This window comes from Capra hircus, chromosome 1 (genome assembly GCF_001704415.2).
Source record: "Capra hircus breed San Clemente chromosome 1, ASM170441v1, whole genome shotgun sequence".
Lineage (NCBI taxonomy): Eukaryota > Metazoa > Chordata > Mammalia > Artiodactyla > Bovidae > Capra > Capra hircus.
Window position 1 is genome coordinate 45,322,068 of NC_030808.1, and position 12,705 is coordinate 45,334,772.

Genomic DNA, 12,705 nt, shown 5'->3' on the forward strand with positions numbered 1-12,705 from the left:
CATATTTCCCTCTAATAGATTAAATCAATCTACTATTGGTACCTTTATCAACAGACTACCAATAATTACACATTATTGAGTTAGACTTCAAAAGTCTTTGATAATCAATTTCAAGTAGATTTAAAATAAGCTATAGTTCAAAATATTTGTGAAGAAAAGCTTTAAAAAGGCTCAGTTAAATGACATTCATTCAATGAAAGTTAGAGTAAGTAAGTTAAAGCAAATGAAGGAGAAGGAGAAGTCAATATACAACAATCTGAGTTCTTGGTTCCAAACTGAAACTGTTCTTGGCTAACTAAAAAGCCATCACATTAGTGATATAAAATGCTAACTATTGAACAGATTAATTTGATATTTGGTAAGCACTAAATATGTTCTTCCCTGATGGTTCATACAGTTAAAAAAATCTGCCTGCAATGCAAGAGACCTGGGTCTGACCTCTGAGTCAGGACGATTCCCTGGAGAAGGGAATGGCTACCCACCCCAGTATTCTTTTATATATATCTATATATAAATTTATTTAATTGGAGGTTAATTACTTTACAATATTGTATTGGTTTTGCCATACATCAACATGGATCCACCACAGGTATACACGTATTCCCCATCCTGAACCCCCCTCCCTCTCCCTCACCATATCATCCCTCTGGATCATCCCAGGGCACCAGCCCCAAGCATCCAGTATCATGAATCAAACCTGGACTGGTGATTCATTTCATATATGATATTATACATGTTTCAATGCCATTCTCCCAAATCATCCCACCCTCTCCCTTTCCCACAGACTCCAAAAGACTGTTCTAAACACCTGTGTCTCTTTTGCTGTCTCACATACAGGGTTATCGTTACCATCTTTCTAAATTTCACATATATGTGTTAGTATACTGTATTGGTGCTTTTCCTTCTGGCTTACTTCACTCTGTATAATCGGCTCCAGTTTCATCCACCTCATTAGAACTGATTCAAATGTATTCTTTTTAATGGCTGAGTAATACTCCATTGTGTATATGTACCACAGCTTTCTTATCCATTCATCTGCTGATGGACATCTAGGTTGCTTCCATGTCCTGGCTATTATAAACAGGGTTGCGATGAACACTGGGGTACACGTGTCTCTTTCACTACTGGTTTCCTCAGTGTGTATGCCCAGCAGTGGGATTGCTAGGTCATAAGGCAGTTTTATTTCCAGTTTTTTAAGGAATCTCCACACTGTTCTCCATAGTGGCTGTCCTAGTTTGCATTCCCACCAACAGTGTAAGAGGGTTCCCTTTTCTCCACACCCTCTCCAGCATTTATTGCTTGTAGACTTTTGGATGGCAGCCATTCTGACTGGTGTGAAATGGTACCTCATTGTGGTTTTGATTTGCATTTCTCTGATAATGAGTGATGTTGAGCATCTTTTCACTCTCTGACATAAATCACAGCAGGATCCTCTATGACCCACCTCCCAGAATATTGGAAATAAAAGCAAAAATAAACAAATGGGACCTAATTAAAATTAAAAGCTTCTGCAAAACAAAGGAAACTACAAGCAAGGTGAAAAGACAGCCTTCAGAATGGGAGAAAATAATAGCAAATGAAGCAACTGACAAACAACTAATCTCAAAAATGTACAAGAAACTCCTGCAGCTCAATTCCAGAAAAATAAATGACCCAATCTATGGGAAATAGATGGAGAAACAGTGGAAACAGTGTCAGACTTTATTTTTGGGCTCCAAAATCAGTGCAGATGATGATTGCAGCCATGAAATTAAAAGACGCTTACTCCTTGGAAGAAAAGTTATGACCAACCTAGATAGCATATTCAAAAGCAGAGACATTACTTTGCCAACAAAGGTCCATCTAGTCAAGGCTATGGTTTTTCCAGTAGTCACGTATGGATGTGAGAGTTGGACTGTGAAGAAGGCTGAGCACCGAAGAATTGATGCTTTTGAACTGTGGTGTTGGTGAAGACTCTTGAGAGTCCCTTGGACTGCAAGGAGATCCAACCAGTCCATTCTGAAGGAGATCAGCCCTGGGATTTCTTTGGAAGGAATGATACTAAAGCTGAAACTCCAGTACTTTGGCCACCTCATGCGAAGAGTTGACTCATTGGAAAAGACTTTGATGCTGGGAGGGATTGAGGGCAGGAGGAAAAGGGGACGACCGAGGATGAGATGGCTGGATGGCATCACTGACTCAATGGACGTGAGTCTGGGTGAACTCCGGGAGTTGGTGATGGACAGGGAGGCCTGGCGTGCTGTGATTCATGGGGTCGCAGAGTCGGACATGACTGAGCGAGTGAACTGAACTGAACTGAACTGAACTGAATCAAAAAATGGGCCAAGGAACTAAATAGACATATCTCCACAGAAGACATACAGATGGCTAACAAACACTCCAGTATTCTTGCCTGGAAAATCCCCATGGACAAAGGAGCCTGCTGGGTTACACTCATGAAGTTGCAGAGTCGGACACAACTGAGCGACTAGGCATGCAAGTACTAAATAAACAACAACTACACAAGTTTAGAGATTTCTCAAATAATTATAAGTACTGTATGGCCTATGAACAAAATATATAATTGTTTTTTTTTGTAAAGGCATTCAGTTTATAGAAACAATAATTTTTAAAGATAAAGCTTAGTATGTTTGCATTGCCATGGAAATTCATAACATCACCAAAGCCAACCTCTTCAAGATTAATGTCCTAATTATTTTTGAGTGTTTATAGAAATATATGACTTAAACACATTTTGCTCATACTGAGATTTTGCCTCAGGAAAGAAAGACATGTTCCCCTTCTCTTTTCTATTCTTCAACAGACGCTAAGGCACATAGAGGTTAAAACACTTGTTCAAACCATTCACCTAGCTGATAACACTGGCAAGCCTCCTGACTCCTGATCTAGGATGCTCTACATACCACCATGGCCCCAAACTACGCAAACCAGAACACTGTGAAGGATGCCACACACTCTCATGCCATGCCCAATAAGACTTCAGGCATTGGGGGTTTAGGTTAAAGATCCTCAGATTAGTTATGTCCAGGGATTTTGTATTTAACACTCTGACTGACTGGCCTTGGTTTGGAGAAGGAGGCAAAATAGAGCTTCAATTTCCATGAAAAAGAGACAAGTATTTTCCTTGGGAAGTTAAACATATGTAAAATATAGACACTTGTCAAGATTCTATTTGGTTTCTTTCACATGCAAAAATAATCTATTGCTGAAACCAGGTGAGATGGGGATATGACCCAAGAGAACTTTTTAAAATGAAACTCTTCCCCCAGTTCACACCAGCATGGACATGGTCAACATCTCTTCTCACTTTCTGTATTTATGGGATCATTTTCTCCACTTCCTACTAAAAAACGTCTGGGAACTTATTTCCAGGCTATTTCAAATTAGATGAATTTGAACAAAGGTCAATCAGTCTCAATTGTTTGAAACTGGGTCACACATTCTGTTTCCCCTTAAATTAAAATGCCTCGTGACTGCTGATGTGAGAATACAAAAAAGCCATCAATGAAAGAGGTGATGTTAGAAAAGATAGGAGCTTCCAGCGCTACTGCTTGCCTCCTAACTAGTACTCAGTCTAGAGGGAACTAAACTCATTTGGGTTTGAGAATAGAGTGGGTACAATCACTAAACTTTCTTTCCTAGCTCACTCTCTTGAAAGAAAATTCATCATTTTTACTTATGATTCTTTAATATATCATAATAATCATTTTATTTTTAGTTTTATCTACAGGTTACTTTTAAGCAGTGCTTACAATCATCATTACCAAAGTTCTTTTCCATAATGTATTCATAATCTTAATGTGCTGATCAAATGCTATGCAGTAGAAGTGTGCTGGCTTGGAAAACACAGAGCTAAAACCTAAGAGTTGTGAAAGAAATAGATGTATCTTTTAGAGGTTCAGTAAACCAAGGGCTGAATCACAGTAAGAAACATTTTATGGGAGGAAAATGATGTCATATTTAGGTGAGAATATAAATCATGAAAATTAAAGTAAGAAAGTAATGAAAACTAAAGTAGGAAAGTATTGAAATTAAGGTAAGAAACTATTGAACCGTTAGCAAGAAAGAAAACATTCATGGAATAATTAATAGTTAAGAACAGAAAGGAAGCCATATTATTTCCTATGAGTTTAATATCCATTGTGCCAGGTTACCATAAGGGCTGAGTACATATGCACTGTGCCATATATTTTGACTCACACAGCACAAAGTAGATGACTAATAATTATTGGTTGAACCTGAATGTGAGGAGCAGAGAGTAGAAAAGCAATAGTAAGAAGACAAGTTTAGTTGTTACTTAAGCACTAGCTATATTGGAGGAGTTCTAAGTAAATGAAACAATCTATTTTGGCAATTAGAATAAAATCTCTTTGCTTTTATGATCCATACACCTTTCTGTGTGAGTTCTCACTTTAAAATGCTCAAGTTTTTCAAGTTATTCAGATCTGAATTTATCTTTAAATCTAGTAATATATATGACCATTTAGAGCAAAACTTTGTTTTAAAAAATCCAATTGAACAAAACTTAAAAAAAAAAAAGCCAATATAATGCGACAAGACATCTCATAAGCAATATTTGAGATCAATTTTACCAGTGCTACAATCCAAGGTCAAGAGACCTTGGACAAAACTGACACTATCACTAATTAGCTGTGTCACCATGACCGCCTCACGTAAAATGAAATGAAATGAAAACTAAAGTAAGAAGGTATTGAAAATTAAGGTAAGAAACTATTGAACCATTAGCAAGAAGGAAAACATTCATAGAAAACTAGACCTCAATTTCAACATATATAGAGCAGTGTATGGGATACCTGATTATAATATTTCAAGATCATTTTTAAAAATTGTTTAATTTAATGGATTTATTGATACTTTATGTGTCCCTCATAGCTTATATTTAGTGAAATCATGCACAGAAGAAGTGGTGTAAACCAGAAGCAGAATAGACTACAGGGTAGTCTCTTAGCCTCAGAATAGTCAGTTTCCCTGAGCCTGATCACTTTTGCATATTAACCTCATTAATATCCATCTTATAAGTTTGTTATAAAATTTAAAATAAATATACTTAAAAATATTTCTCATTAGTAACTCTCATTCATTGCTGGAGGGAATATAAACTGCTGCAGCTACTTTGAAACACAACAGTTTAGTTCAGTTCAATTGCTCAGTCATGTCCGACTGTTTGCAGCCCCATGGACTGCAGCACGCCAGGCTTCCCGATCTACCACCAACTCCTGGAGCTTACTCAAACTCATGTCCATTGAGTCAATGATACCATCCAACCATCTCATCCTTTGCCCTCCCCTTCTCCTCCCACCTTCAATCTTTCCCAGCATCAGGGTCTTTTCAGATGAGTCATTCTTCACTTCAGGTGGCCAAAGTATTGCAGTTTCAACTTCAGCATTAGTCTTTCCAATGAATATTCAGGACTGATTTCCTTTAGGATGGACTGGTTGGATCTCCTTGCTGTCCAAGGGACCCTCAGGAGTCTTCTCCAACACCACAGCTCAAAAGCATCAATTCTTCAGAGCTCAGCTTTCTTCACAGACCGACTCTTACATCCATACAAGACTACTGAAAACACCATAGCTTTGACTAGACACACCTTTGTTGGCAAAATAATGTCTCTGCTTTTTAATATGCTGTCTAGGTTGGTTAAAACTTTTCTTACAAGGAGCAAGCATCTTTTAATTTCATGGCTGCAGTCACCATCTGCAGTGATTTTGGAACCCCCCAAAAATAAAGTCTGTCACTGTTTCCACTGTTTCCCCATCTACTTGCCATGAAGTGATGGGATGCCATGATCTTAGTTTTCTGAATGTTGAGTTTTAAGCCAAATTTTTCACTCTCTTCTTTCACTTTCATCAAGAGGCTCTTTAGTTTTTCTTCACTTTCTGCTGTGGTAGTATCTACATATCTGAGGTTATTGATATCTCTCCCAGCAATCTTGATTCCAGCTTGGGTTTCATCCAGTCCAGTATTTCTCATGATGTACTCTGCACATAAGTTAAATAAGCAAGGTGACAATATACAGTCTTGATGTACTCCTTTCCTGATCTGGAACCAGTCTGTTGTTCCATGTCCAGTTCTAATTGTTGCTTCCTGACCTCCATAAAGATTTCTCAGGAGGCAGGTCAGGTGGTCTGGTATTCCCATCTCTTTCAGAATTTTCCACAGTTTGTTGTGATCCACACAGTCAAAGGCTTTGGCATAGTCAATGAAACAGAAGTAGATCTTTTTCTGGAATTCTCTCACTTTTTCAGTGATTCAGTGGATGTTGGCAATTTGATCTCTGGTTCTGCCTTTTCTAAATCCATCTGCAACATCTGGAAGACAATAGATTCTTACAAATTAAACACTTTTTTTTACTATATGATCCAGGAATCTCACTCCTTAGTATTTATCCATAGGAGTTGAAAACTTATATCCAGATTAAAAGCTTACACACAAATGAGTATAGCTGCCTTGTTCATTGTTGCCCAAACTTGGAAGCAACCAACGTGTCCTTCAGTATGTGAATGGATAAATAAACTGAGGCACATCTAGACAATAGGCTATTATACAGCACTAAAAAAAGAAAAGAGCTATCAAGTCACATAAAGACATGGAGGAAACAAATGCCTATTACTAAGTAAAAGAAGCCAATCTGAATGACCATCATCAAAAAGGCTACAGAAGATAAATGCTGGAGAGGGTGTGCAGAAAAGGGAAGCCTCCTACATTACTGGTGGGAATGCAAACTGATCTAACCACTATGGAGAACAAATGGCGATTCCTTTTAAAAAAACTAAGAATAAAACTACCATATGACCCAGTAATCCCACTATTGGGCATATACCCTGAGGAAAACAGTACTGAAAAAAGACGTATGTACCCCAGTGTTCATGGCAGCACTATTTACAACAGCTAGAATATGGAAGCAACCAAGATGTCCATGGGCAGATGAATGAATAAGAAAGTTATGGAACATATATACAATGGAATGTTACTCAGCTATGAAAAGAAATGCATTTGAGTCAGTTCTAATGAGGTGGATGAATCCAGAGCCTATTATACAAAGTGAAGTAAATCAGAAAAAGACAAATAATGAATATTAGTGCCTATATATGGAATCTGGAAAGATGGGTACTGATGAACCTATGCGCAGGGCAGCAAAGCAGACACAGACCTAAAGAACAGACTTTGGGACTCAGTAGAACAAGGAGAAGGTGGGATGATTTGAGAGAATAGCACTGAAATGTATACATTACCAGAAGTACAATAGATAGCCAGTGGGAGGTCGATGTATGCAGCAGGAAACCCAAAGCCAGTGCCCTGGGACAACCTAGAGGGATGGGGTGGGGAGGGGGCTCAGGGTAGAGGAGACACAGATATGCCTATGGCCGACTCTTACTGACGTATGGCAAAAACCATCACAAGACTGTAAAGTAGGTATCCTCCAATTCAAATAAATTTTTTTCAAAAAAGAGGCCAATCTGGATATGGCTACATACTGTATGATTCCAACTATATGCCATCCTGGAAAAGACAGACTGTGGAGAAGGAAATGGCAACCCACTCCAGTGTTCTTGCCTGGAGAATCCCAGGGACGGGAGAGCCGGGTGGGCTGCTGTCTATGGGGTTGCACAGAGTTGGACACGACTGAAGCGACTTAGCAGCAGCAGCAGCAGCAGTAGGAGACAGTTAAAAGATCAGTGGTTGCTGGGAAGAACGGGGGTGTAGGGATGACCAGATGGAGCACAGAGTGTTTTTTGGATTTTGGGTAGGGAAACTACACTGTATGATACTGTAATGATGGATACATGATGTTATATATTTTCCAAACCTATAGAATGTACAGCACCAAGACTATGGAAGTTGGGTGCTAATTTGTTGTTGATATAGGTCCATGGGTTGTAACAAATGCAGCCATCTGGTGCAGGACATTGATACTAGGGGAGACAGCACTTGTGTAGGGGAACAAGTTAAATGGGAACTCTTGTATTTCCCACTCAATTTTCCCATGAATCTAAAACTGCTCTACAGAAGAAAGTCTATTTTTATAAAAATTATATTACACTGCTGCTAAGTCGCTTCAGTCGTGTCCGACTCCGTGTGACCCCATAGACGGCAGCCCATCAGGCTCCCCTGTCCCTGAGATTCTCCAGGCAAGAACACTGGAGTGGGTTGCCATTTCCTTCTCCAATGCAGGAAAGTGAAAAAGGAAAGTGAAGTCGCTCAGTCCTATCCGACTCTTTGCGACCCCATGGACCGCAGCCTACCAGGCTCCTCCACCCATGGGATTTTCCAGGCAAGAGTACTGGAGTGGGGTGCCATTGCCTTCTCCATATATTACACTAAGGGGGTTTAAATAAGATTCTAACTCAGTCTCTTTTCAAAGGTGAGCATGGGTTTATCAGAAAATACACTCAACAAAAAAACTGTGTTGATGGCAAAAAGATATATTTGTAGCTGCTCCACCACTCTCATGGGAGGAATGGTGGAGAGAAAGGGGGAAAAGTCAACTTGTCTGACTAAGTATTAAAATACTTTTATTTTAAAATTAACCAGGATTTTGTAATTATCAGAGAAGTCATTTAATAAAAAATATTAGACAGCATAAAGAGAAGGGAGAGAGAGAATAAAAGTGTTGTCCCTGATTAAACTCTTCATTTTGTCAAATAAGCACAAGTATCATTTGAAATAATCATGACAAGATCCAACCCATTTAGGCAGCTGCTTTCCAAACTGTGCAGCTGTGCTATAATCCGGCTTATTGGAAATTCTCAAAATTGTTATATTATAGCCTAGGAAAAGTAAATTAGAGTTGAGAAACTCCACTGATTTCCAACATGAGGGAAAAGTACCTTGCATTTTCACATGATGAGTATTTATTTTTCAGAGATAAAATCTCTCCAGTATTGCTTTAGAATTATTAAAATGTCTCAGTTATAAGTCTGCAAACCTTTCTGTTGCTTAAGTTTACAAGCCATAATCTTCAAATAATTATACGGCTGTTAGAATGGCACAGGCCTAGGAAGAGACAAGTGGGCTTGCAGAATTGTATACATCACACAGTTATTCCTTTCCAGTCCAGGTCCTCACCCAAGAGCAGCTTTCATCTCTTTTTAGCCATAAGCACATAATAAGATTATCCCCTGTTCAGACAGGTCACTTCAGCACAAGTCAGAAAACATGAGGAGACAGAAATACAAATATTCAAAACCAGCCTGAAAAAGAGTTATGAAGAATTCCTAAACATTTTGAGATTTTAAAACACATATGTTGGCTCAGCTTATTTGGAACCAATCAAGTCTTTCCTGTTCACCTACTGTGAGTAAAGAACAATGATATATCTATAACATTTTTTGATAACCACAGTAGTCTTTTCTAATCTCTAACTTCTTTCTTTCCCTTCTCAGGGACCAAATAGATACATGGTATTTTCTTTAAGAAAAAAAAAAAAAGCAAACACTAAAATACATCAGGTTTCCTTATGATGGTTTATCTGAGAAAATGGAATAACAAGCATCCGTGTTTATTTTCCAGCTAGGACTGAAGATTTAGGTAATGGGACTATATGTTATACTCAGGACCAGTAGATGGCTGGTTAAAGAAAAGTTGGTTGATGGGAACAATCAAATATTGATTATTACCTTAAGCATTTTAACTAGAACATGAAAATATACATGTATTTACCAATCTTCAGATATAAGGAATTATTGCAATATCCCATTCAAATTCTCAGTTAGTCTCAGAGCAGGAAAGAACACAGAGTCCCTTGTCAAGGAGTTTCAGTGAAAATGCTTTCTAGATTAGTTTGATCCTTCCTTCCAATATCAATTCTTTCATTCACACCTAATTAAGCAGCTAATTCACACCTAATTCAAGAACAATGCCATGTTTTTATCAACATCCAAAGCCTTTATCTTAGTTTTCATAGAAATAATTTTCCTTCAAATATTTGTTTCATTGACGTATATAGTGTCTAATTAGATTACATAATTATAATATACTAAACATATATTAGAGTATATAATTAAATACTAAAACTGGAATAAAAATATTTTAGAGCAAGCAATTTAATTGGTGGTAGCAGTATATGGTTGTGCTAGAAAGTAGCCTACAGCTTCTGTGAATAGGCTCAGTATGCTATCAGTATTAGAACAGCCTTTAAGAGGGGGAAAAAACAGCAGAAAATACAGAAAGTTAGTGAATCAATGTCAATTGGAAGTGTTTCTATGAAATTAACTGGAAGTCTGTATTATGCCCATGAGAAAACAGGCCTAATTAACACCTTTCCCAAACATCGTTCCTAAACCACATTATTTGGGTGTTTCTAAAGGTCTTATTTTTCTCTGGGGGGAGGGTAGTTTGAGCATGTTATGGGCAGTTTACAAGTGCTATGGGAATGTCTTTAAGCTTATTTTTTTAATTCACCATTTTAAATCATGTAAATATATTCTACATCACCCAGAAAGCCACTTCAAAGCTGAATTCTGCCTCCACAACAATGATGATCATGGGAGCACCAACGACCACCTAAAGGCACAGAACTTAACTTTGTGTGTAGGGATAAGCATGGCTAACTACTAACCGCTGGTAACACCTAATGTCAGACTAAGTGTTCTGCACTGTTGTTGAAGTAATTTTACCAATTACAAAGAAAATTTTCCTCTTACCATGAGAATCTACACTGAAAGGCATGTCTTTCATAGAAATAGACTTCAGTTTAAGGTATTAAAACTGAAGCAAATTTGATATAAAAACAACATCGTCTGGTGAAGAAATGTATTAATTTAATTATCACAAATTATGGGAAACAGCATAAACTTAAACAGCATAAACATGGACTTAATCCACTAGGCCATTCAGGTATTACCTAAATCAAATCGCTTATGATTATACAGTGGAAGTGACAAATAGATTCAAGGGATTAGATCTGGTAGACAAAGTGCCTGAAGAACTATGGGTGGAGGTTTGTAACATTGTACAGGAGGCAGTGACCAAAACTACCCCAGAGAAAAAGAAATGCAAGAAGGCAAAGTGGTTGCCTGAAGAGGCCTTAAAACAGTTGAGAAAAAATGACAAGCAAGCAAAAGGCAAGGGAAAAAGAGAAAGACATAACCAACTGAGTGCAGAGTTCCAGAGAATAGCAAGGAGAGATAAGAAAGAGCTCGTAAGTGAACAGTGCAAAGAAATAGAGGAAAACAATAGAATGGGAAAGACTAGAGATCTCTTCGAGAAAAATGGAGATACCAAGGGAATATTAGATGCAAGGAAGGGCACGATAAAAGACAGAAATGGCAAGGATCTAACAGAAGCATAAGATATTAAGAAAAGGTGGCAAGAATACACAGAAAAACTATATTTAAAAAGTCTTAATGACCCAGATAACCATGACAATGTAGTTATTCACTAGAGCCAGACATCCTGGAGTATGAATCAAGTGGGCCTGAGGAAGCATCACTAGGAACAGAGCCAGTGGAGGTGATGGCATTCCAAGTGAGCTACTTCAAATCTTAAAAGATGATGCTGTTAAAGAGCTGGACTCAATATGCTAGAAAATTTAGAGAACTCTGCAGGGGCCACAGGACTGGAAAATGTTACTTTTCACTCCAATCCCAAAGAAAGGCAATGCTGAAGAATCAAACTACCACACAACTGCACTCATTTCACATGCTAGCAGGTAACGCTCAAAACCCTTCAAGTTAGGCTGCAATAGTATGTGAACCAAGAACTTCCAGATATACAAACTGGATTTAGGGAAGGCAGAGGAATCAGAGATCAAATTGCCAATATCCTGTGGATCATAAAAAAGTAAGAGAATTCCAGAAGTCTTCTTCATTGACCACACTAAAGCCTTTGACTGTGTGGATCACAACAAACAGTGGAAAATTCTTAAAGAAATGGGAATACCAGACCACCTTACTTGTCTCCTGAGAAACCTGTATGTGGGTCAAGGAGCAACAGTTAGAACTGGACATGGAACAACGGACTGGTTCCAAATTGTGAAAGGAGTACAACAAGGCTGTATATTGTCACCCTGTCTATTTAACTTATACGCAGACTACATGGTGCTGAATGCCAGGCTGGAGGAATCAAAAGCTGGAATCAAGACTGATGAGAATAACATCAACAACCTCATATAAGCAGATTACACCACTCTAATGGCAGAAAGGGAAGAGGAACTAAAGAGCTTCTTGATGAGAGTGAAAGAGGAGAGAAAAGAAGCTAGCTTGAAACTCAACATTCAGAAAAACGAAGATCATGGCATGCAGTCTGATCACTTCACGGCAAATAGATGGGGCGGGGGGAGTGGAAATAGTGATAGATTTTCTTTTCTTGGGCTCCAAATCACTGTGGATTATGACTGCAACCATGAAATTAAAATGCATTGGTCCCTGGGAAAAAAATGCACAGATTAATACAAGTAAAGATATAAAACTGCTATAATCCCTGTCTTCTTGGGGTTTGCCCATGACAAACCTAGACAGTATATTAAAAGCAGAGATATCACTTTGCTGACAAAGGTCCACATAGTCAAAGCTATGGTTTTTCCAGTAGTCATGTACAGATGTGAGATTTGGACTATAAACAAGGCTGAGGGCTGAAGAATTGATGCTTTCAAATTGTGGTGCTGGAGAAAACTTCTGAGAGTGCCTTGAATTGCAAGGAGATCAAACCAGTCAATCCTGAAGGAAATCAGTCCTGAATATTCAT